Here is a 26731-nt window from a genome sequence, read left to right as displayed (position 1 = left end):
TTGTGTAACAGAACATCCCACTGGTTTGTGTAACAGAACATCCCACTGGTTTGTGTAACAGAACATCCCACTGGTTTGTAACAGAACATCCCACTGGTTTGTAACAGAACATCCCACTGGTTTGTGTAACAGGACATCCCACTGGTTTGTGTAACAGCACATCCCACTGGTTTGTAACAGAACATCCCACTGGTTTGTGTAACAGGACATCCCACTGGTTTGTGTAACAGGACATCCAACTGGTTTGTGTAACAGAACATCCCACTGGTTTGTGTAACAGACATCCCACTGGTTTGTGTAACAGGACATCCAACTGGTTTGTGTAACAGGACATCCCACTGGTTTGTGTAACAGGACATCCAACTGGTTTGTGTAACAGAACATCCCACTGGTTTGTGTAACAGAACATCCCACTGGTTTGTAACAGAACATCCCACTGGTTTGTGTAACAGAACATCCCACTGGTTTGTAACAGAACATCCCACTGGTTTGTAACAGAACATCTCACTGGTTTGTGTAACAGAACATCCCACTGGTTTGTGGAACAGCATCCCACTGGTTTGTGACATCCCGAAGGTAAACCTCTGTCCCTGTAAGGTCAACCCCTATAGGTCAACCCCTATAGGTCAGCCCTGTCCGTCATCACACATGTGGCCCTTTATATAAATTGAGTCAGTTGCAACTCCCGTCACATGCCTTTACCTCTGACCTCTGTAGCACACACATGTCCTTATTAACATAGAAACATGGAAATATACTTTAATAATGACACATCATGTTGTTAAATAGTTCCTATGACCTCTGACCTCTGCAGCACACACATGTCCTTATTAACATAGAAACATGGGAATATACTACATCTGGAACTGTCAATAAAAATCATTTCATAATGACACATCATGTTGTTAAATAGTTCCAGGACCTGTTATAACTGGTCTCAATGGTTCCTAGGACCTGTTATAACTGGTCTCAATAGTTCCAGGACCTGTTATAACTGGTCTCAATAGTTCCAGGACATGTTATAACTGGTCTCAATAGTTCCAGGACCTGTTATAACTGGTCTCAATAGTTCCAGGACATGTTATAACTGGTCTCAATAGTTCCAGGACCTGTTATAACTGGTCTCAATAGTTCCTAGGACCTGTTATAACTGGGTCAGTCTCAATAGTTCCTAGGACCTGTTATAACTGGGTCAGTCTCAGTAGTTCCTAGGACCTGTTATAACTAGTCTCAATGGTTCCTAGGACATGTTATAACTGGGTCAGTCTCAATAGTTCCAGGACCTGTTATAACTGGTCTCAATAGTTCCCAGGACCTGTAATAACTGGGTCAGTCTCAATAGTTCCAGGATCTATTATAACTGGGTCAGTCTCAGTAGTTCCTAGGACCTGTTATAACTGGGTCAGTCTCAATAGTTCCTAGGCCCTGTTATAACTGGGTCAGTCTCAATAGTTCCTAGGATCTGTTATAACTGGGTCAGTCTCAATAGTTCCTAGGACCTGTTATAACTGGGTCAGTCTCAATAGTTCCAGGACCTGTTATAACTGGTCTCAATAGTTCCAGGACCTGTTATAACTGGGTCAGTCTCAATAGTTCCTAGGACCTGTTATAACTGGGTCAGTCTCAATAGTTCCAGGACCTGTTATAACTGGGTCAGTCTCAATAGTTCCAGGACCTGTTATAACTGGGTCAGTCTCGGTAGTTCCAGGACCTGTTATAACTGGTCTCAATAGTTCCAGGACCTGTTATAACTGGGTCAGTCTCAGTAGTTCCTAGGACCTGTTATAACTGGGTCAGTCTCAATAGTTCCTAGGCCCTGTTATAACTGGGTCAGTCTCAATAGTTCCTAGGACCTGTTATAACTGGGTCAGTCTCAGTAGTTCCAGGACCTGTTATAACTGGTCTCAATAGTTCCAGGACCTGTTATAACTAGTCTCAATAGTTCCTAGGACCTGTTATAACTGGGTCAGTCTCAGTAGTTCCTAGGACCTGTTATAACTGGGTCAGTCTCAATAGTTCCTAGGCCCTGTTATAACTGGGTCAGTCTCAATAGTTCCAGGACCTGTTATAACTGGTCTCAATAGTTCCTAGGACCTGTTATAACTGGGTCAGTCACAATAGTTCCTAGGACCTGTTATAACTGGGTCAGTCTCAATTGTTCCTAGGACCTGTTATAACTGGGTCAGTATCAATAGTTCCAGGACCTGTTATAACTGGTCTCAATAGTTCCTAGGACCTGTTATAACTGGGTCAGTCGCAATAGTTCCTAGGACCTGTTATAACTGGGTCAGTCTCAATTGTTCCTAGGACCTGTTATAACTGGGTCAGTCTCAATAGTTCCAGCACCTGTTATAACTGGTCTCAATAGTTCCCAGGACCTGTTATAACTGGGTCAGTCTCAATAGTTCCAGGACCTGTTATAACTGGGTCAATCTCAATAGTTCCAGGACCTGTTATAACTGGTCTCAATAGTTCCTAGGACCTGTTATAACTGGGTCAGTCTCAGTAGTTCCAGGACCTGTTATAACTGGTCTCAATAGTTCCAGGACCTGTTATAACTCGTCTCAATAGTTCCTAGGACCTGTTATAACTGGGTCAGTCTCAGTAGTTCCAGGACCTGTTATAACTGGTCTCAATAGTTCCAGGACCTGTTATAACTCGTCTCAATAGTTCCTAGGACCTGTTATAACTGGGTCAGTCTCAGTAGTTCCTAGGACCTGTTATAACTGGGTCAGTCTCAATAGTTCCTAGGCCCTGTTATAACTGGGTCAGTCTCAATAGTTCCAGGACCTGTTATAACTGGTCTCAATAGTTCCTAGGACCTGTTATAACTGGGTCAGTCACAATAGTTCCTAGGACCTGTTATAACTGGGTCAGTCTCAATTGTTCCTATGACCTGTTATAACTGGGTCAGTCTCAATAGTTCCAGGACCTGTTATAACTGGTCTCAATAGTTCCTAGGACCTGTTATAACTGGGTCAGTCGCAATAGTTCCTAGGACCTGTTATAACTGGGTCAGTCTCAATTGTTCCTAGGACCTGTTATAACTGGGTCAGTCTCAATAGTTCCAGCACCTGTTATAACTGGTCTCAATAGTTCCCAGGACCTGTTATAACTGGGTCAGTCTCAATAGTTCCAGGACCTGTTATAACTGGGTCAGTCTCAATAGTTCCAGGACCTGTTATAACTGGTCTCAATAGTTCCTAGGACCTGTTATAACTGGGTCAGTCTCAGTAGTTCCAGGACCTGTTATAACTGGTCTCAATAGTTCCAGGACCTGTTATAACTCGTCTCAATAGTTCCTAGGACCTGTTATAACTGGGTCAGTCTCAATAGTTCCAGGACCTGTTATAACTGGTTTCAATAGTTCCAGGACCTGTTATAACTGGGTCAGTCTCAATAGTTCCAGGACCTGTTATAACTGATCTCAATAGTTCCAGGACCTGTTATAACTCGTCTCAATAGTTCCTAGGACCTGTTATAACTGGGTCAGTCTCAGTAGTTCCAGGACCTGTTATAACTGGTCTCAATAGTTCCAGGACCTGTTATAACTCGTCTCAATAGTTCCTAGGACCTGTTATAACTGGGTCAGTCTCAGTAGTTCCTAGGACCTGTTATAACTGGGTCAGTCTCAATAGTTCCTAGGCCCTGTTATAACTGGGTCAGTCTCAATAGTTCCAGGACCTGTTATAACTGGTCTCAATAGTTCCTAGGACCTGTTATAACTGGGTCAGTCACAATAGTTCCTAGGACCTGTTATAACTGGGTCAGTCTCAATTGTTCCTAGGACCTGTTATAACTGGGTCAGTCTCAATAGTTCCAGCACCTGTTATAACTGGTCTCAATAGTTCCCAGGACCTGTTATAACTGGGTCAGTCTCAATAGTTCCAGGACCTGTTATAACTGGTCTCAATAGTTCCTAGGACCTGTTATAACTGGGTCAGTCACAATAGTTCCTAGGACCTGTTATAACTGGGTCAGTCTCAATTGTTCCTAGGACCTGTTATAACTGGGTCAGTCTCAATAGTTCCAGCACCTGTTATAACTGGTCTCAATAGTTCCCAGGACCTGTTATAACTGGGTCAGTCTCAATAGTTCCAGGACCTGTTATAACTGGTCTCAATAGTTCCTAGGACCTGTTATAACTGGGTCAGTCTCAGTAGTTCCAGGACCTGTTTTAACTGGTCTCAATAGTTCCAGGACCTGTTATAACTCGTCTCAATAGTTCCTAGGACCTGTTATAACTGGGTCAGTCTCAATAGTTCCAGGACCTGTTATAACTGGTTTCAATAGTTCCAGGACCTGTTATAACTGGTTCAGTCTCAATAGTTCCAGGACCTGTTATAACTGGTCTCAATAGTCCCTAGGACCTGTTATAACTGGGTCAGTCTCAATAGTTCCTAGGACCTGTTATAACTGGGTCAGTCTCAATAGTTCCTAGGACCTGTTATAACTGGGTCAGTCTCAATAGTTCCAGGACCTGTTATAACTGGTCTCAATAGTTCCAGGACATGTTATAACTGGGTCAGTCTCAGTAGTTCCCGGACCTGTTATAACTGGTCTCAATAGTTCCAGGACATGTTATAACTGGGTCAGTCTCAATAGTTCCAGGACCTGTTATAACTGGTCTCAATAGTTCCTAGGACCTGTTATAACTGTGTCAGTCTCAATAGTTCCTAGGACCTGTTATAACTGTGTCAGTCTCAATAGTTCCTAGAACCTGTTATAACTGGGTCAGTCTCAATGGTTCCAGGACCTGTTATAACTGGGTCAGTCTCAATAGTACCTAGGACCTGTATATTTCAGTATGTCTGGACTCTGTATCTATCAGTATGTCTGGACTCTGTATCTATCAGTATGTCTGTGTCTATCTCCTTTGCTAGCCAGAGTTCCCTCTGTATAGTATAGAAGACTGGAACACTCAGAGGACTTATATAGGTTAACGCAGACATTCTCTTTCTCTCACACACACACACACACACACACACACACACACACACACACAAACTCCCTTCTTTCCCAGAGACTTCACACCCCTCTGTGTTGTCAGAGTAAACCCTTTAGTCAGGCGTTTGGCTGCTGTGAATATATAAGCTATAAAGACACTGTACTGAAGATGCCGTGTACGGTGGAACGGTGACAGTAGAGTGTCTGTTGGCTGTGGAAGCGTATACTGTAAATAAAACCTCTTTGTGGGATTTCCTGCAGCCAAAGACCTGCACTAAACCCATTGGAAGAGGATTAAATGTTTTCTTTGTGTGCCTTTAACTTATTACCGCATATTAATCAACAAGCATGCATATTTTTTTATTGGATTTTATTTTTTATTCATAACTTTAACAATATTAGTTTTTTTATATAAACAAAGGAACAGTTGTATGTTCAAACCTGGGGAAGGGGGAAGTAAAAGGGGGAGGCGCTATACTATCGGTTCTAATATTCGACTCGTTCTTAGAGAGACTTCCTGCAGAGCAGTGGTTTTTCTAACCTCTCCTCGGTGACCCCCTGACGTTTTACAATGTTGTTGTAGCTCTGAACTATCTCACCTGATCCACCTGATCAAGGGCTTGGTGATTTAGCTGACGAGTTGAATCAGGTGCTCTGGAATAGATCCAAAACGTGGATGGCTTGGTGTCCCCGGGGAGACAACAAATCCCTGCTATAAGACACCATCACCTAACTGTACTTAAACCATTGGCTGTAGGGACACTCAGTCTGTAGGGAGACTCAGCCTGTAGGGAGACTCAGTCTGTAGGGAGACTCAGTCTGTAGGGAGACTCAGTCTGTAGGGAGACTCAGCCTGTAGGGAGACTCAGCCTGTAGGGAGACTCAGTCTGTAGGGAGACTCAGTCTGTAGGGAGACTCAGTCTGTAGGGAGACTCAGTCTGTAGGGAGACTCAGCTTGTAGGGAGACTCAGCCTGTAGGGAGACTCAGCTTGTAGGGAGACTCAGCCTGTAGGGACACTCAGTCTGTAGGGACACTCAGCCTGTTATAAAGTCAAACACTATCCGTTACCAGAGCCTCCTGGCTGTAGAAAAACTAACTCTCCAAGATGATTGGCTGTAGGGAAACTCAGCCTGTTACAAACTCAAACACGATTCGTTGCCAGAGCCTCCTGGCTGTAGAAAAACTAACTCTCCAAGATGATTGGCTGTAGGGACACTCAGTCTGTTATAAAGTCAAACACTATCCGTTACCAGAGCCTCCTGGCTGTAGAAAAACTAACTCTCCAAGATGATTGGCTGTAGGGACACTCTGTCTGTTATAAAGTCAAACACTATCCGTTACCAGAGCCTCCTGGCTGTAGAAAAACTAACTCTCCAAGATGATTGGCTGTAGGGACACTCAGCCTGTTATAAAGTCAAACACTATCCGTTACCAGAGCCTCCTGGCTGTAGAAAAACTAACTCTCCAAGATGATTGGCTGTAGGGACACTCAGCCTGTTATAAAGTCAAACACGATCTGTTACCAGAGCCTCCAAAGTCCCTTTATTTAATGTTTAATGAGGCTGGTTCTCCATAGTGATGGGACAAAGACATGTGTCTGTGGCCTGAGATTTACACGGGGCGTGGGGCCATAAAACCCCCCATGTCTTCAGACCCACACATCTCTCCTGCTCTTTTGGGGTTGAGAGATAATCTGTAGGGTTGTGGTCTCCTGTAACCTGACCTGATCAAGACAGTCATGACACCAATGACAGGTCATTGTTAAAAAATAGAAAAGAGTAGAGGGCCTAGAGAGCTGCCCTGCGGTACACCACACTTTACATGTTTGACATTAGAGAAGCTTCCATTAAAGAACACCCTCTGAGTTCTATTAGAACTCTGAATTCTAATAGCTCTGAATCCATGGTATGGCTGAAGGTTGAAAAGCCGTTAACACAAGTTTTCTCAACAACAGGTTATGGTCAGTAATATCAAAGCACTGACATATTTTTAGTTATTTCTTTTTTATTTCACCTTTATTTAACCACTACATCTCAATAGAAAACCATCTAAACTACATCTCAATAGAAAACCATCTAAACTACATCTCAATATAACTCAATAGAAAACCATCTAAACTACATCTCAATAGAACACCATCTAAACTACATCTCAATAGAAAACCATCTAAACTACATCTCACTAGAAAACCATCTAAACTACATCTCACTAGAAAACCATCTAAACTACATCTCAATAGAACACCATCTAAACTACATCTCAATAGAAAACCATCTAAACTACATCTCAATAGAAAACCATCTAAACTACATCTCAATAGAAAACCATCTAAACTACATCTCACTAGAAAACCATCTAAACTACATCTCAATAGAAAACCATCTAAACTACATCTCACTAGAAAACCATCTAAACTACATCTCACTAGAAAACCATCTAAACTACATCTCAATAGAACTCAATAGAAAACCATCTAAACTACATCTCAATAGAAAACCATCTAAACTACATCTCACTAGAAAACCATCTAAACTACATCTCAATAGAACTCAATAGAAAACCATCTAAACTACATCTCAATAGAAAACCATCTAAACTACATCTCAATAGAAAACCATCTAAACTACATCTCAATAGAACACCATCTAAACTACATCTCACTAGAAAACCATCTAAACTACATCTCAATAGAAAACCATCTAAACTACATCTCAATAGAAAACCATATATTTTTTAATTGATTTCACCTTTATTTAACCAGGTAAGCAAGTTGAGAACAAGTTCTCATTTACAACTGCTACCTGGCCAAGATAAAGCGTAGCAATTCGACACATACAACAACACAGAGTTACACGTGGAATAAACAAAACATACAGTCAATAATACAGTAGAACAAGATAAAACAAAAAGTCTATATACAGTGAGTTCAAATGAGGTAAGTTAAGGAAATAAATAGGCCATGGTGGCGAAGTTATTACAATATAGCAATTAAACACTGGAATGGTAGATCGGCAGAAGATCAATGTTCAAGTTGAGATACTGGGGTGCAAAAGGAGCAAGATAAATACAGTATGGAGATGAGGTAGTTGGATGGGCTGTTTACAGATGGGCTATGTACAGGTGCAGTGATCTGTGAGCTGCTCTGACAGCTGGTGCCTAAAGCTAGTGAGGGAGATATGAGTCTCCAGCTTCAGAGATTTTTGCAGTTCGTTCCAGTTGTTGGCAGCAGAGTGCTGGAAGGAAAGACGACCAAAGGAGGAATTGGCTTTGGGGATGACCAGTGAGATATACATGCTGGAGCGCGTGCTACGAGTGGGTGCTGCTATGGTGACCAGCGAGCTGAGATAAGGGGGGACTTTACCTAGCAGAGACTTGTAGATGACATGGAGCCAGTGGGTTTGGCGACGAGTATGAAGCGAGGGCCAACCAACGAGAGCGCACAAGTCGCAATGATGGGTAGTGTATTTTGGTGACAAAACGGATGGCACTGTGATAGACTGCATCCAGTTTGCTGAGTAGAGTCTTGGAGGCTGTTTTGTAAATGACATCGCCGAAGTCAAGGATCGGTAGGATGGTCAGTTTTACGAGGGTAAGTTTGGCAGCATGAGTGAAGGATGCTTTGTTGCCGAAATAGAAAGCCGATTCTAGATTTAACTTTGAATTGGAGATGTTTGATGTGAGTCTGGAAGGAGAGTTTACAGTCTAACCAGACACCTAGGTATTTGTAGTTGTCCACGTATTCTAAGTCAGAGCCGTCAAGATCTAACAGTACAGGTCCCACAATCTTCTTCTCATTATCTATTTCTTTCAACCAATCATCAGTCATGTGTGTCAGTACCATACACATTGAGTGCTCTTCTCTATAAGCATGCTTTAAGTCTTGTTCATTTTGAAAGAAATAACATTGAATTTGGTCAAACACCATTTTTTTCAGCAGTTTGCTAAGAGCTGGCAGCAAGCTGATAAGTTTGCTGTTAGAACCAGTAAAGGCAGCTGTACCACTCTTGGGTGGCGGAATGACTTTGGCGTCCCTCCAGGCCTGAGGACAAAGACTTTCCTCCCGGCTCAGATTAAAGATATGACAGATAGGAGTGACTATAGAGTCAGCTACCATCCTCAGTAGCTTTCCATCTAAGTTGTCAATGTCAGGAGCTTTGTCATTATTGATCAATAAATAAAATAATCTCCCACACTAACTTTACAACATTAAAATATGCAAAGCTTTTCTTTCATCATTTGTAATTTTTATGCATGAATATGCAGGCTCGTTGTTAGTTGTTGGCATTTCCTGCCTACATTTTCCCACGTTGCCAATGAAGTCATCATTAAAATAATTGGCAACATCAAATGGTTTTGTGATGAATAAGCCATCTGATTCGCTGAAAAGATGGAATTGAATTTGTCTTTCTGACCATAATGTCATTTAAAGTTTCTCCTAAGTTGTTTTCCATCATTCTTTATATCATTGATCTTGGCTTCATAATACAGTCTCTTCTTCTTCTTTGTTGAGTTTCGTCACATCATTTCTCCATTTGCAGTAAGTCAGCCAGTCAGATGTACAGCCAGACTTATTAGCCACTTCCTTTTGCCTCATTTTGGGGTGGCAGGGTAGCCTAGTGGTTAGAGTGTAGAGGCGGCAGGGTAGTCTAGTGGTTAGAGTGTAGAGGCGGCAGGGTAGCCTAGTGGTTAGAGCGTTGGACTAGTAACCGGAAGGTTGCAAGTTCAAACCCCAGAGCTGACAAGGTACAAATCTGTCGTTCTGCCCCTGAACAGGCAGTTAACCCACTGTTCCTAGGCCGTCATTGAAAATAAGAATTTGTTCTTAACTTCTTGCGGCGAGCCATCCCGGATCCGGGATCGTGACTACAGTCTCAAGCTCATTCATTACCATAACGCAAAATGCAAAATATATTCTTAGAAATATTTAACCTCCACACATTAACAAGTCCAATAGCTCAAATGAAAGATAAACACCTTGTTCATCTACCCAGCAAGTCAGATTTCTCAAATGTTTTACGGCGAAAACATAGCACATATTTATGTCAAACCACCACCAAAGACACAGCCGATATACAGCCATTTTGTCGAACAATAGATGCAATCACAAACGCAGGATTAAAAGAAAAATAATTCACTAACCTTTTGAAAATCTTCATCAGATGACAGTAATAGGACATGTTACACAGTACATTTATGTTTTTTTCAATAATATGCCATTTGCCTGTTTACAATGACGACATTTTCAAAAAATGCTACTCAAATGTCCGGAGAAATGATGATAGCTCGGGGCAGATAACGCCAGATAACAGCAATACACATCATAAACTTTGACTAAATATACATGTTCTACAGTTAGAAAGATACACTTCTTCTTAATGCAACCGCTGTATTACATTTATTTTTAACGTTACAGAATTCGTTCACTAGGCTATAATATGAGACGGCGCTCAGATATTAGCAGTATGTCTCCTCTACGTTTGGAGTCCACAGAAACCCAAAATAACCACATAAATATTCCCTTACCTTTGATGTTCTTCGATCAGAAGACGTGGAAGGAGTCGTACTTACCCAATACATCGTTTGGTTTCAAGTTGTGTGTCTCTGTATTAGCATATGCTAACAGCATCAGCTGAAATGCACCCAAAATTACTTCTGGTCCCGCACTTTTGCGCATCAAAACTTCAAAATGACATATTATATGTCGACTAAACTGGTCAAACTAAGTGCAGAATCAAGCTTTAGGATGTTTTAAACATGTAAAACAATTATCAGCACGAACAGACAAACCGACATCGATTGGTGAAACCTGGAACAAAAGAGAGCTCCAATTCAGACGCGCGCATGTAAGTGCATGTATTTTCACGTGACCCGAACGTTTTAGCCCGCCAAAGGACGAGGTCGCGCGCGATTCTCACAATGAACGCCCCATTGAAAGCAGACATCGCGCTGAAGACATAGAAACTGTTCCCAGATCCGTAGCTGGTTGGGAAGGGTGGGGGCGATGACGTCAAAGTTGTCCCAACTTTTCTGTTGACAAGAGAGAGTTTGGGAGAAAGGCTGCCCTGAGAGTTCTGCTTTACATACAGACATAATTTAAACGGTTTTAGAAACTTTAGTGTGTTTTCTATTCAATAATAATTGAATAGGGCAGTATTCAGCCCTATCCCGACTTGCCTGGTTAAATAAAGGTCAAATAAAACATTTAAAAATAACAATTCTTACAACCATACAGGTTTGTTCAATTCCTCATCAATCCATGGAGCCTTAACCTGTTGCGACGAGCAATCCCGTATCCGGGATCCTATTTATAGCCTCAAGCTCATTCCCATAACGCAACGTTAACTATTCATGAAAATCGCAAAATAAATGAAATAAATATATTTGCTCTCAAGCTTAGCCTTTTGTTAACAACACTGTCATCTCAGATTTTCAAAATATGCTTTTGCACCATAGCTAAACAAGCATTTGTGTAAGAGTATTGATAGCCTAGCATAGCATTAAGCCTAGCATTCAGCATGCAACATTTTCACAAAAACAAGAAAAGCATTCAAATAAAATCATTTACCTTTGAAGAACTTCAGATGTTTTCAATGAGGAGACTCTCAGTCAGATAGCAAATGTTCAGTTTTTCCAAAAATATTATTTGTGTAGGACAAATCGCTCCGTTTTGTTCATCACGTTTGGGTAAGAAAAAACCCGAAAATTAAGTCATTACAACGCGAACTTATTTCCAAATTAACTCCATAATATCGACAGAAACATGGCGAACGTTGTTTAGAATCAATCCTCAAGGTGTTTTTCACATATCTATCGACGATAAATCATTCGTGGCAGTTTGGTTTCTCTTCTGAAGAAAATGGAACGCGCATGGACCTGGATATTACACAATAATTTTGACGGAGGACACCGGGCGGACACCTGGTAAATGTAGTCTCTTATGGTCAATCTTCCAATGATATGCCTACAAATACGTCACAATGCTGCAGACACCTTGGGGAAACGACAGAAAGTGCAGGCTCATTCCTGGCGCATTCACAGCCATATAAGGAGACATTGGAACACAGGGCATTCAAAATCTGGACCATTTCCTGTATGAAATTTCATCTTGGTTTCGCCTGTAGCATTAGTTCTGTGGCACTCACAGATAATATCTTTGCAGTTTTGGAAACGTCAGAGTTTTTTCTTTCCAAAGCTGTCAATTACATGCATAGTCGAGCATCTTTTTGTGACAAAATATCTTGTTTAAAACGGGAACGTTTTTTATCCAAAAATTAAAAGAGAGCCCCCTTTCTCAAAGAAGTTAACTGTTTTCTAACAGGAAGTGAATTAACAGATGCATGTTTATCAGTACGTGGCTCTTTAGACATGGTGTCTAAATGGTGTCATGTTGTTGTACTGTGTGTTGAATCCCTTGTATTACTAGGTGGTCATTGACAATGTGATGTTGTGATGTTGACAATCAATAATGTGTGTCTTTGCATGTGCTCTCTCATAGCATCATAAAGGCTAGACTCAGACAGTTACTATAGACATGTAATCCCCTGGCTTTTTATTAATTAATTTAGTTTACCTTTATTTAACTAGGCTAGTCAGTTAGGAATAAATTCTTATTTTACAATGACGGCCTACTCCGGCCAAACCCTCCCCTAACCCGGACGACGCTGGGCCAATTGTGCGTCGCTCTAGCTTCCCACCTGCCTGCCTGCTTTTACACTCTCTATCAGTCCTGTGTCGGTCTTGTGTCAGTCTTGTCAGTCTTGTCAGTCTTGTGTCAGTCTTGTCGGTCTTGTGTCAGTCTTGTCAGTCTTGTCAGTCTTGTGTCAGTCTTGTGTCAGTCTTGTCAGTCTTGTGTCAGTCTTGTCAGTCTTGTGTCAGTCTTGTCAGTCTTGTCAGTCCAGTGTCAGTCTTGTGTCACTCTTGTGTAAGTCTTGTCAGTCTTGTGTCAGTCTTGTCAGTCCAGTGTCAGTCCTGTGTCAGTCTTGTGTCAGTCTTGTGTCAGTCTTGTGTCAGTCTTGTCAGTCTTGAGTCAGTCTTGTCAGTCTTGTCAGTCTTGAGTCAGTCTTGTCAGTCTTGAGTCAGTCTTGTCAGTCTTGTGTCAGTCTTGTCAGTCTTGTGTCAGTCTTTTCATTCTTGTGTCAGTCTTGTCAGTCTTGTCAGTCTTGTGTCAGTCTTGTGTCAGTCTTGTCAGTCTTGTGTCAGTCTTGTGTCAGTCTTGTGTCAGTCTTGCGTCAGTCTTGTCAGTCTTGTCAGTCTTGTGTCAGTCTTGTCAGTCTTGTGTCAGTCTTGTCTGTCTTGTGTCAGTCTTGTGATTCTTGTGTCAGTCTTGTGTCAGTCTTGTCAGTCTTGTGTCAGTCCTGTGTCAGTCTTGTGTCAGTCTTGTCAGTCCAGTGTCAGTCCCGTGTCAGTCCCGTGCCAGTCCAGTGTCAGTCCAGTGTACTCTTAGCTTTGCTGTGTCATGTAAAGGAGCAGTGTGATAACAGAATAGAAACACACAGTGTGTCTAGAGAGTAGGAGCATGGGGCGGTGAGGTGACTATGGCAACCAGGCCTTCTACATTCTACCGGGGTTTTAATGAACACGGCCATGTTCCCTTGGCTTTCTCAGCAGGCGTGGGTTCTAAAGACACACAGACACACACACACACACACACACGCAAACAAGTACACTCCCCCACACACACACACCATGACTTACTGTGAGTTCGGACTTAATTAACAGTTCTAAGTCCCAGTGTCTACCTGACACCAGTAGGAGGGGAATGTTATGGAGTATAATATACCACCTGACACCAGTAGGAGGGGAATGTTATGGAGTATAATATACCACCTGACACCAGTAGGAGGGGAATGTTATGGAGTATAATATACCACCTGACACCAGTAGGAGAGGAATGTTATGGAGTATAATATACCACCTGACACCAGTAGGAGAGGAATGTTATGAAGTATAATATACCACCTGACACCAGTAGGAGAGGAATGTTATGGAGTATAATATACCACCTGACACCAGTAGGAGGGGAATGTTATGGAGTATAATATACCACCTGACACCGGTAGGAGAGGAATGTTATGGAGTATAATATACCACCTGACACCAGTAGGAGAGGAATGTTATGGAGTATAATATACCACCTGACACCAGTAGGAGAGGAATGTTATGGAGTATAATATACCACCTGACACCAGTAGGAGAGGAATGTTATGGAGTATAATATACCACCTGACACCAGTAGGAGAGGAATGTTATGGAGTATAATATACCACCTGACACCAGTAGGAGAGGAATGTTATGGACTATAATATACCACCTGACACCAGTAGGAGAGGAATGTTATGAAGTATAATATACCACCTGACACCAGTAGGAGAGGAATGTTATGGAGTATAAAATACCACCTGACACCAGTAGGAGAGGAATGTTATGGAGTATAATATACCACCTGACACCAGTAGGAGAGGAATGTTATGGAGTATAATATACCACCTGACACCGGTAGGAGAGGAATGTTATGGAGTTTTGTGTCCATTTTTTTGTGTTGTGGTCCCTTACTTGACGTGTGTGTCTGTGTGTATGTGTGTCTGTGTGTGTGTATCTTCAAACCCCTTTAGATGACCGTTGTGATCATTGTGTGTTTCCAGATCCCTTACCTAGCTGATGGAGTTCGTATCCATGGAGAGAAAGTGTCTGAGGCTCTGAGGCCTTTCCATGACCGCCTGGAGGCCTGCTTCAAACAGCTCAGAGAGAAAGTGGAGAAACAGTACGGAGTCAAGACACTGGTAATATCTCTCTCCTGTGCTCTCTCCTCCTCTCTCCACCTCTCTTCTCCTCTCTTCTCCTCCTCTCTCCTCCTATCTCCACCTCTCTTCTCCTCCTCTCTCCACCTCTCTTCTCCTCTCTCCTCCTCTCTCCACCTCTCTTCTCCTCTCTCCTCCTCTCTTCTCCTCCTCTTCCTCTCTTCTCCTCCTCTCTCCCCCTCTTCCTCTCTTCTCCTCCTCTCTCCCCCTCTCCTATCTTCTCTCTCCTCCTCTCTTCTTCTTTATCCTCTCTTCTCCTCTCCTCCTCTCTTCTCCTCTTTCCTATGCACTCTTCTCCATTCTCCTCTTCTCTTCTCCTCTCTCCTATGCTCTCGTCTCCTCTCTTCTCTGCTCTCCTCTTTTCTCATCTCTCCTCTCTTCTCTTCTCTTCTCATCTCTCCTATTCTCCGTTCTCTTCTCCTCTCTTCTCTGCTCTCCTCTCTTCTCCTCTCCTTTCTTCCTCTCTACTTCTCCTCTTTCTCTGTCCTAATTCCTCCTCTCCTCTCATCCTACTCTCTCCTACTCATTTTAAATTGACATGTTAGTAATTTAGCAGACACTCTTAGCCAGTGCCACTTACAGTTAGTGCATTCATCTCCAGATAGCTAGGTGGAACAACCACATATCACAGTTAATGCATTCATCTTAAGGTAGCTTGGTGAGACAACCACATATCACAGGCATAGAAAGTAGATTTTCCCTCAAAAACGTAGCTGTCAGTAGAGTCCGAGCTGTCAGAAGAGTCCGAGCTGTCAGAGCTGTCAGAAGAGTCCGAGCTGTCAGTAGAGTCAGAGCTGTCAGGAGAGTCTGAGCTGTCAGTAGAGTCCGAGCTAGAAGGGGTGGGGAGGCTCAAGTGAAAGGAGTGTGAGAAGGAGGATTATTTAAGATACTATTTGAAGAGGGCGGGTTTCAGATGTTTTCAGAAGATGGGCAGGGACTCTGCTGTCCTCGCTTCAGGGGGAAGCTGGTTCCACCATTGGGGTGGGAGGGCCTAGAGCCCAGAGGTGGCAGATAGTGTTGAGTTTGAGCAGAGCCTGAAGGTAGGGAGGGAGAGCTGCCCTCCCGTAGGGGTGGGATGACCTAGAGACCAGAGGTGGCAGATAGTGTTGAGTTTGAGCAGAGCCTGAAGGTAGGGAGGGAGAGCTGCCCTCCCCTAGGGATGGGAGGGCCTAGAGACCAGAGGTGGCAGATAGAGTGTTGAGTTTGAGCAGAGCCTGAAGGTAGGGAGGGAGAGCTGCCCTCCCCTAGGGATGGGAGGGCCTAGAGACCAGAGGTGGCAGATAGAGTGTTGAGTTTGAGCAGAGCCTGAAGGTAGGGAGGGAGAGCTGCCCTCCCCTAGGGGTGGGAGGGCCTAGAGACCAGAGGTGGCAGATAGAGTGTTGAGTTTGAGCAGAGCCTGAAGATAGGGAGGAGCAGTTCCTCTTGAGCTACTTCTTCTCTCTCCTCTCCCGTTGTTGGCCCATTAAAAAGTATCCCTGGATTTATTTCCTCGAACAAACTTTCATGCCATCACCTGCAGTGTTGTCAAAATGATGGACACAATGAGGATTATTTTACACCAACGTTTTCATGTGATAACATGGTGGTGTTGTTGACGCATGGAGAGAACAGAACAGACTGACCGTGGCTCAGTATTTCAGGTCCTTAACTCTCCATCTCCCCAAGTATAGACATGATATTTGTGGTCTTCCTGAACAACACTCTATTGTGTCCTGTTCTTCTCAGAGTCATTCCTACTGTAGCTGGGACACAATGCTACTGGCAGTGTTACCTGCCAGACCCTGGGCCAGTACAGTATGGAAGAGCACACACACACTGAATCACCCCTAGACATGGATCTATAGACGCTATTAACTAACACTGATGGGAGGAGGAGGGTATTGATCACTCAAAGATAGGAGGAGGAGGAGGGTATTGATCACTCAAAGATAGGAGGAGGAGGAGGGTATTGATCACTCAAAGATAGGAGGAGGAGGAGGGTATTGATCACTCAAAGATAGGAGGAGGAGGAGGGTATTGATCACTCAAAGATAGGAGGAGGAGGAGGGTATTGATCACTCAAAGATAGGAGGAGGAGGGTATTGATCACTCAAAGATAGGAGGAGGAGGGTATTGATCACTCAAAGATAGGAGGAGGAGGAGGGTATTGATCACTCAAAGATAGGAGGAGGAGGAGGAGGGTATTGATCACTCAAAGATAGGAGGAGGAGGAGGAGGGTATTGATCACTCAAAGATAGGAGGAGGGGGAGGGTATTGATCACTCAAAGATAGGAGGAGGAGGAGGGTATTGATCACTCAAAGATAGGAGGAGGAGGAGGAGGAGGGTATTGATCACTCAAAGATAGGAGGAGGAGGAGGGTATTGATCACTCAAAGATAGGAGGAGGCGGAGGAGGGTATTGATCACTCAAAGATAGGAGGAGGCGGAGGAGGGTATTGATCACTCAAAGATAGGAGGAGGGGGAGGGTATTGATCACTCAAAGATAGGAGGAGGAGGAGGAGGAGGGTATTGATCACTCAAAGATAGGAGGAGGAGGAGGAGGGTATTGATCACTCAAAGATAGGAGGAGGAGGGTATTGATCACTCAAAGATAGGAGGAGGAGGGTATTGATCACTCAAAGATAGGAGGAGGAGGAGGGTATTGATCACTCAAAGATAGGAGGAGGAGGAGGAGGAGGGTATTGATCACTCAAAGATAGGAGGAGGAGGAGGAGGGTATTGATCACTCAAAGATAGGAGGAGGGGGAGGGTATTGATCACTCAAAGATAGGAGGAGGAGGAGGGTATTGATCACTCAAAGATAGGAGGAGGAGGAGGGTATTGATCACTCAAAGATAGGAGGAGGAGGAGGGTATTGATCACTCAAAGATAGGAGGAGGGGAGGGTATTGATCACTCAAAGATAGGAGGAGGGTATTGATCACTCAAAGATAGGAGGAGGGTATTGATCACTCAAAGATAGGAGGAGGGTATTGATCACTCAAAGATAGGAGGAGGGTATTGATCACTCAAAGATAGGAGGAGGAGGAGGGTATTGATCACTCAAAGATAGGAGGAGGAGGAGGGTATTGATCACTCAAAGATAGGAGGAGGAGGAGGGTATTGGTCACTCAAAGATAGGAGGAGGAGGAGGGTATTGATCACTCAAAGATAGGAGGAGGAGGAGGGTATTGATCACTCAAAGATAGGAGGAGGAGGAGGGTATTGATCACTCAAAGATAGGAGGAGGGGGAGGGTATTGATCACTCAAAGATAGGAGGAGGAGGAGGGTATTGATCACTCAAAGATAGGAGGAGGAGGAGGGTATTGATCACTCAAAGATAGGAGGAGGCGGAGGAGGGTATTGATCACTCAAAGATAGGAGGAGGGGGAGGGTATTGATCACTCAAAGATAGGAGGAGGAGGAGGGTATTGATCACTCAAAGATAGGAGGAGGAGGGTATTGATCACTCAAAGATAGGAGGAGGAGGAGGGTATTGATCACTCAAAGATAGGAGGAGGAGGAGGGTATTGATCACTCAAAGATAGGAGGGTATTGATCACTCAAAGATAGGAGGAGGAGGAGGGTATTGGTCACTCAAAGATAGGAGGAGGGTATTGGTCACTCAAAGATAGGAGGAGGAGGAGGGTATTGATCACTCAAAGATAGGAGGAGGAGGAGGGTATTGATCACTCAAAGATAGGAGGAGGAGGAGGAGGGTATTGATCACTCAAAGATAGGAAGAGGAGGGTATTGATCACTCAAAGATAGGAGGAGGAGGAGGGTATTGATCACTCAAAGATAGGAGGGTATTGATCACTCAAAGATAGGATGAGGGGGAGGGTATTGATCACTCAAAGATAGGAGGGTATTGATCACTCAAAGATAGGATGAGGGGGAGGGTATTGATCACTCAAAGATAGGAGGAGGGGGAGGGTATTGATCACTCAAAGATAGGAGGAGGGGGAGGGTATTGATCACTCAAAGATAGGAGGAGGGGGAGGGTATTGATCACTCAAAGATAGGAGGAGGGGGAGGGTATTGATCACTCAAAGATAGGAGGAGGGGGAGGGTATTGATCACTCAAAGATAGGAGGAGGAGGAGGGTATTGATCACTCAAAGATAGGAGGAGGGGGAGGGTATTGATCACTCAAAGATAGGATGAGGGGAGGGTATTGATCACTCAGAGATAGGAGGAGGGGAGGGTATTGATCACTCAAAGATAGGAGGAGGGGAGGGTATTGATCACTCAAAGATAGGAGGAGGGGGAGGGTATTGATCACTCAAAGATAGGAGGAGGGGGAGGGTGTTGATCACTCAAAGATAGGAGGAGGAGGAGGGTATTGATCACTCAAAGATAGGAGGAGGGTATTGGTCACTCAAAGATAGGAGGAGGGTATTGATCACTCAAAGATAGGAGGAGGAGGAGGGTATTGATCACTCAAAGATAGGAGGGGGAGGGTATTGATCACTCAAAGTTAGGAGGAGAAGGAGGGTATTGATCACTCAAAGATAGGAGGAGGAGGAGGGTATTGATCACTCAAAGATAGGAGGAGGAGGAGGGTATTGATCACTCAAAGATAGGAGGAGGAGGGTATTGATCACTCAAAGATAGGAGGAGGAGGAGGGTATTGGTCACTCAAAGATAGGAGGAGGGTATTGGTCACTCAAAGATAGGAGGAGGAGGAGGGTATTGATCACTCAAAGATAGGAGGAGGAGGAGGGTATTGATCACTCAAAGATAGGAGGAGGGGGAGGGTATTGATCACTCAAAGATAGGAGGAGGAGGAGGGTATTGATCACTCAAAGATAGGAGGGTATTGATCACTCAAAGATAGGAGGAGGAGGGTATTGATCACTCAAAGATAGGAGGAGGAGGAGGGTATTGATCACTCAAAGATAGGAGGAGGGTATTGATCACTCAAAGATAGGAGGAGGGGGAGGGTATTGATCACTCAAAGATAGGAGGGTATTGATCACTCAAAGATAGGATGAGGGGGAGGGTATTGATCACTCAAAGATAGGAGGAGGGGGAGGGTATTGATCACTCAAAGATAGGAGGAGGGGGGGGTATTGATCACTCAAAGATAGGAGGAGGGGGAGGGTATTGATCACTCAAAGATAGGAGGAGGGGGAGGGTATTGATCACTCAAAGATAGGAGGAGGGGGAGGGTATTGATCACTCAAAGATCCAAAGATAGGAGGAGGGGGAGGGTATTGATCACTCAAAGATAGGAGGAGGGGGAGGGTATTGATCACTCAAAGATAGGAGGAGGAGGAGGGTATTGATCACTCAAAGATAGGAGGAGGGGGAGGGTATTGATCACTCAAAGATAGGATGAGGGGGAGGGTATTGATCACTCAAAGATAGGAGGAGGGGGAGGGTATTGATCACTCAAAGATAGGAGGAGGAGGAGGGTATTGATCACTCAAAGATAGGAGGAGGAGGAGGGTATTGATCACTCAAAGATAGGAGGAGGGGGAGGGTATTGATCACTCAAAGATAGGCCATAATGAATATGCTGTAAGGACAGAACAGCACAGCCATAGCACAACAGACAAGGCTGACAACAAGGAACTACGGCCCCAGGAACTTTAGCCAGACTGACAGCAGCACAGGACTGTCTCAAGTTACTACGGCCCCAGGAACTACAGCCCCAGGAACTTTAGCCAGGTTGACAACAGCCCAGGACTGTCTCAAGGAACTACGGCCCCAGGAACTACAGCCCCAGGAACTTTAGCCAGGCTGACAACAGCCCAGAACTGTCTCAAGTTACTACGGCCCCAGGAACTACAGCCCCAGGAACTTTAGCCAGGTTGACAACAGCCCAGGACTGTCTCAAGGAACTACAGCCCCTGGAACTACAGCCCCAGGAACTTTAGCCAGGCTGACAGCAGCCCAGGAGACTGTCTCAAGGAACTATGGCCCCAGGAACTTTAGCCAGACTGACAGCAGCCCAGAAGACTGTCTCAAGGAACTACAGCCCCAGGAACTACGGCACCAGGAACAGAACTTTGTTATAGCCAGACTTTATAGTCAGGACTCTACTCACTTCCAATGTTATATGTAGCTAAATAATCTCTCTCTGTCGGTCTCTCTCTCTGTTTCTCTGTCTCTCTCTCTCTCTCTCTCTCTCTCTCTCTCTCTCTCTCTGTCTCTCTCTCTCTCTGTCTCCCTGTCTCTCTATCTCTCTCTCTCTCTCTGTTTCTCTCTCTCTCTCTCTCTGTCTCTCTCTCTCTCTTTCTCTCTCTCTCTGTCTCTCTCTGTCTCTCTCTCTCTCTCTGTCTCTCTCTGTCTCTCTGTCTGTCTCTCTGTCTCTCTCTGTCTCTCTCTCTGTCTCTCTCTCTGTCTCTGTCTCTCTCTCTCTGTCTCTCTCTCTGTCTCTGTCTCTCTCTCTCTGTCTTTCTCTCTCTCTGTCTCTCTCTCTCTCTGTCTCTCTCTCTGTCTCTCTCTCTGTCTCTCTCTCTCTCTCTCTCTCTTACTCTCTCTCGCTCTCTGTCTCTCTGTCTCTCTCTGTCTCTCTCTCTGTCATGTTGTCAGTGTGTTATTAAATAATGGTGTCCTTGACAGTAAACTGTGTGTTTGTTTCTGCAGCCTGCGGTGGATGACAGACGTGGGACCCGTCCTCGCTCAATGCTGCGTTCCTTCACCATGCCCTCACAACAGAGACCACTCTCTGTGGCTTCAGTCAACTCCATCTCCTCTGACAACTCCCCCTCCAGACCTGGCTCAGACGGGTATGATACACACACACACACACAGAGACACACACACACACACACACACACACACACACACACACACACACACAGAGACACACAAACACACAGAGAGAGAGAGACACACACACACACAGAGATACACACGCACACACAGAGAGGCACACACACACACACAGAGAGACACACACACACACACACAGAGACACACACACACACACACACACACACACACAGAGAGAGAGACACACACACACACAGAGATACACACGCACACACAGAGAGAGAGAGACACACACACACAGAGAGAGAGAGACACACACACACAGAGAGACGGACACGCACACACAGAGAGACGGACACGCACACACAGAGAGACGGACACGCACACACAGAGAGGCACACACACACACACACAGAGAGACACACACACACACACACACAGAGACACACACACACACACACACACAGAGAGGCACACACACACACAGAGAGACACACACACACAGAGAGAGACACACACACACAGAGACGGACATGCACACACAGAGAACCACACACACACAAAGAAACACACACACACACACAGAGAGACGGACACGTTTATGTGACAAATGGGGACGTCCATATAGAACCAGTAGAATGGGGACGTCCATATAGAACCAGTAGAATGGGGACGTCCAGATAGAACCAGTAGAATGGGGACGTCCAGATAGAACCAGTAGAATGGGGACGTCCAGATAGAACCAGTAGAATGGGGACGTCCATATGGAACCAGTAGAATGGGGACGTCCAGATGGAACCAGTAGAATGGGGACGTCCATATAGAACCAGTAGAATGGGGACGTCCAGATAGAACCAGTAGAATGGGGACGTCCAGATAGAACCAGTAGAATGGGGACGTCCAGATAGAACCAGTAGAATGGGGACGTCCAGATAGAACCAGTAGAATGGGGACGTCCAGATAGAACCAGTAGAATGGGGACGTCCAGATAGAACCAGTAGAATGGGGACGTCCAGATAGAACCAGTAGAATGGGGACGTCCAGATGGAACCAGTAGAATGGGGACGTCCAGATGGAACCAGTAGAATGGGGACGTCCAGATGGAAGCAGTAGAATGGGGACGTCCAGATGGAACCAGTAGAATGGGGACGTCCAGATGGAACCAGTAGAATGGGGACGTCCAGATAGAACCAGTAGAATGGGGACGTCCAGATAGAACCAGTAGAATGGGGACGTCCAGATAGAACCAGTAGAATGGGGACGTCCATATGGAACCAGTAGAATGGGGACGTCCAGATAGAACCAGTAGAATGGGGACGTCCAGATAGAACCAGTAGAATGGGGACGTCCAGATAGAACCAGTAGAATGGGGACGTCCAGATAGAACCAGTAGAATGGGGACGTCCAGATGCACATATGACTAATGGGGACGTCCAGATGCACATATGACTAATGGGGACGTCCAGATAGAACCAGTAGAATGGGGACGTCCAGATGCACATATGACTAATGGGGACGTCCAGATGCACATATGACTAATGGGGACGTCCAGATGCACATATGACTAATGGGGACGTCCAGATGCACATATGACTAATGGGGACGTCCAGATGCACATATGACTAATGGGGACGTCCAGATGCACATATGACTAATGGGGACGTCCAGATGCACATATGACTAATGGGGACGTCCAGATGCACATATGACTAATGGGGACGCCCAGATGCACATATGACTAATGGGGACGCCCAGATGCACATATGACTAATGGGGACGACCACATATGACTATGGGGACGCCCAGATGCACATATGACTAATGGGGGCGTCCACACATATGACAGATGCACATAGACTAATGGGGACGACTAATGGGAATGCCCAGATGCACATATGACTAATGGGGACGTCCAGATGCACAATGACTAATGGGGACGCCCAGATGCACATATGACTAATGGGGACGTCCAGATGCACATATGACTAATGGGGCGCCAGATGCACAGACTAATGGGGGCGTCCAGATGCACATATGACTAATGGGGGCGCCTAGATGCACATGACTAATGGGGCGTCCAGATGCACATATGACTAATGGGGGGGCGCCAGATAGAACCAGTAGATGCACATATGACTAATGGGGGGGACGTCCAGATGCACATATGACTAATGGGGACGTCCAGATGCACATATGACTAGATGGAACCAGTAGAATGGGGACGTCCAGATGCACATATGACTAATGGGGACGTCCAGATGCACATATGACTAATGGGGACGTCCAGATGCACATATGACTAATGGGGACGCCCAGATGCACATATGACTAATGGGGACGCCCAGATGAACATATGACTAATGGGGACGTCCAGATGCACATAGACTAATGGGGACGTCCCAGATGAACATATGACTATGGGGGACGTGAACATAGACTAATGGGGACGCCCAGATGAACCATAGACTAATGGGGACGCCCAGATGCACATATGACTAATGGGGACGCCCAGATGGAACCAGTAGAATGCACGCCCAGATGACATATGACTAATGGGGACGTCCAGATGCACATATGACTAATGGGGACGTCCAGATGCACATATGACTAATGGGGACGTCCAGATGACTACGTCCCAGATGCACATATGACTAATGGGGACGTCCAGATGAACATAGACTAATGGGGACGCCCAGATGCACATATGACTAATGGGGACGCCCAGATGCACATATGACTAATATGGGGGACGCCCAGATGCACATATGACTAATGGGGACGTGCACCAGATGCACATATGACTAATGGGGACGCCCAGATGCACATATGACTAATGGGGACGTCCAGATGCACATATGACTAATGGGGACGTCCAGATGCACATATGACTAATGGGGACGTCCAGATGCACATATGACTAATGGGGACGTCCAGATGCACATATGACTAATGGGGACGTCCAGATGACTAATAATGGGGACGCCAGATGCCAGATGCACATATGACTAATGGGGACGTCCAGATGCACATATGACTAATGGGGACGTCCAGATGCACATATGACTAATGGGGTCGATGCCAGATGCACATATGACTAATGGGGACGTCCAGATGCACATATGACTAATGGGGACGTCCAGATGCACACTAATATGACTAATGGGGACGTCCAGATGCACATATGACTAATGGGGACGTCCAGATGCACATATGACTAATGGGGGCGTCCAGATGCACATATGACTAATGGGGACGTCCAGATGCACATATGACTAATGGGGATGATGCTAACTAATGGGGACGCCCAGATGCACATATGACTAATGGGGACGCCCAGATGCACATATGACTAATGGGGACGTCCAGATGCACATATGATGGGGACGTGCCACACATATGACTAATGGGGACGTCCAGATGCACATATGACTAATGGGGACGTCCAGATGCACATATGACTAATGGGGGCGTCCAGATGCATATGACTAATGGGGACGTCCAGATGCACATATGACTAATGGGGACGTCCAGATGCACATATGACTAATGGGGACGTCCAGATGCACATATGACTAATGGGGACGTCCAGATGCACATATGACTAATGGGGAAGATGCACATATGACTAATGGGGACGCCCAGATGCCATATGACTAATGGGGACGCCCAGATGCACATATGACTAATGGGGACGTCCAGATGCACATATGACTAATGGGGACGTCCAGATGCATATGACTAATGGGGACGTCCAGATGCACATATGACTAATGGGGACGCCCAGATGCACATATGATGAATGCACATATGACTAATGGGGACGCCCAGATGCACATATGACTAATGGGGACGCCCAGATGAACATATGACTAATGGGGACGTCCAGATGCACATATGACTAATGGGGACGTCCAGATGCACATATGACTAATGGGGACGTCCAGATGCACATATGACTAATGGGGACGTCCAGATGCACATATGACTAATGGGGACGTCCAGATGCACATATGACTAATGGGGACGTCCAGATGCACATATGACTAATGGGGACGTCCAGATGCACATATGACTAATGGGGACGTCCAGATGCACATATGACTAATGGGGACGTCCAGATGCACATATGACTAATGGGGACGTCCAGATGCACATATGACTAATGGGGACGTCCAGATGCACATATGACTAATGGGGACGTCAGGAGAAATTTTTTCAAAACACAGCTTTCAATAATATACACAACACTACTGTTCTATCCATTCTACTGGTTCCATCTGGACGTCCCCAACACACACGTATGTGATAAGAAACATGTCGAGTCTCATAGCAAAGGGTCTGAATACTTATGTAAATAAAGGTATTTCAGTTTTTTATTTTTAAATGTGCAAAAAAAAAAAAAAAAAAAAGTACTTTGTCATTATGGGGTATTGTGATGTCATTATGGGGTATTGTGATGTCATTATGGGGTATTGTGATGTCATTATGGGGTATTGTGATGTCATTATGGGGTATTGTGATGTCATTATGGGGTATTGTGATGTCATTATGGGGTATTGTGATGTCATTATGGGGTATTGTGATGTCATTATGGGGTATTGTGATGTCATTATGGGGTATTGTGTGTAGATTGCTGAAGTTTTTATTTAATTTAATCCGTTTTAGAATAAGGCTGTGTAACGTAACAAAATCTGCACAAATCAATGTATCTGAATACTGCATGTTCACTCCTTCTCCCTGTTGTCCTCTCCCTCCCAGCTTTGCCCTAGAGCCTCTCCTGCCAAAGAAGTTGCACTGCAAGTCCCAGGACAAGCTGGAGCGCGACGAGTCGGAGAGGGAGAGGAAGGAGAAGAAGAAAGAGAAGAGGAACAGTAAACACCAGGAGATCTTTGACAAGGAGCTGAAGACCACTGACATCTCCCTGCAGCCCGCCGAGGCAGTCATACTGTCAGAGACGGTGAGGGAGGACTATCCCTGGCTCTGCTCCTCCTCCTCCCTCCTCTCCTCTCCTCCACCCTGCCTCCCTCCTCCTCCTCTCTTCTCCTCCCTCCTCTCCTCTCCTCCACCTTGCCTCCCTCCTCCTCCTCTCCTCCCTCCTCCTCTCCTCCCCCTCCCTCCTCTGCTCCCTCCCTCCCTTCCCCCTCCCTCCTCTCCTCTTCTCCACCCTGCCTCCCTCCTCCCTCCCTCCTCTCCTCCACCCTGCCTCCCTCCTCCTCCTCCTCTCCTCTCCTCCCTCCCCCTCCCTCCTCCCCCTCCCTCCTCTCCTCCCCCTCCCTCCTC

General features: G+C 45.2%; 1 pseudogene; it reads left to right on the top strand.

The window, feature by feature from the left end:
• Positions 1-26731, top strand: part of LOC115115761 (dedicator of cytokinesis protein 1-like) — a 209631-nt pseudogene that overhangs the window by 140015 nt on the left and 42885 nt on the right.

Source organism: Oncorhynchus nerka, linkage group LG10 (assembly GCF_034236695.1).
Source record: "Oncorhynchus nerka isolate Pitt River linkage group LG10, Oner_Uvic_2.0, whole genome shotgun sequence".
NCBI lineage: Eukaryota > Metazoa > Chordata > Actinopteri > Salmoniformes > Salmonidae > Oncorhynchus > Oncorhynchus nerka.
Note: the sequence above shows the minus strand (reverse complement) of the source record. Positions and strands in the feature narration are given on the sequence as shown.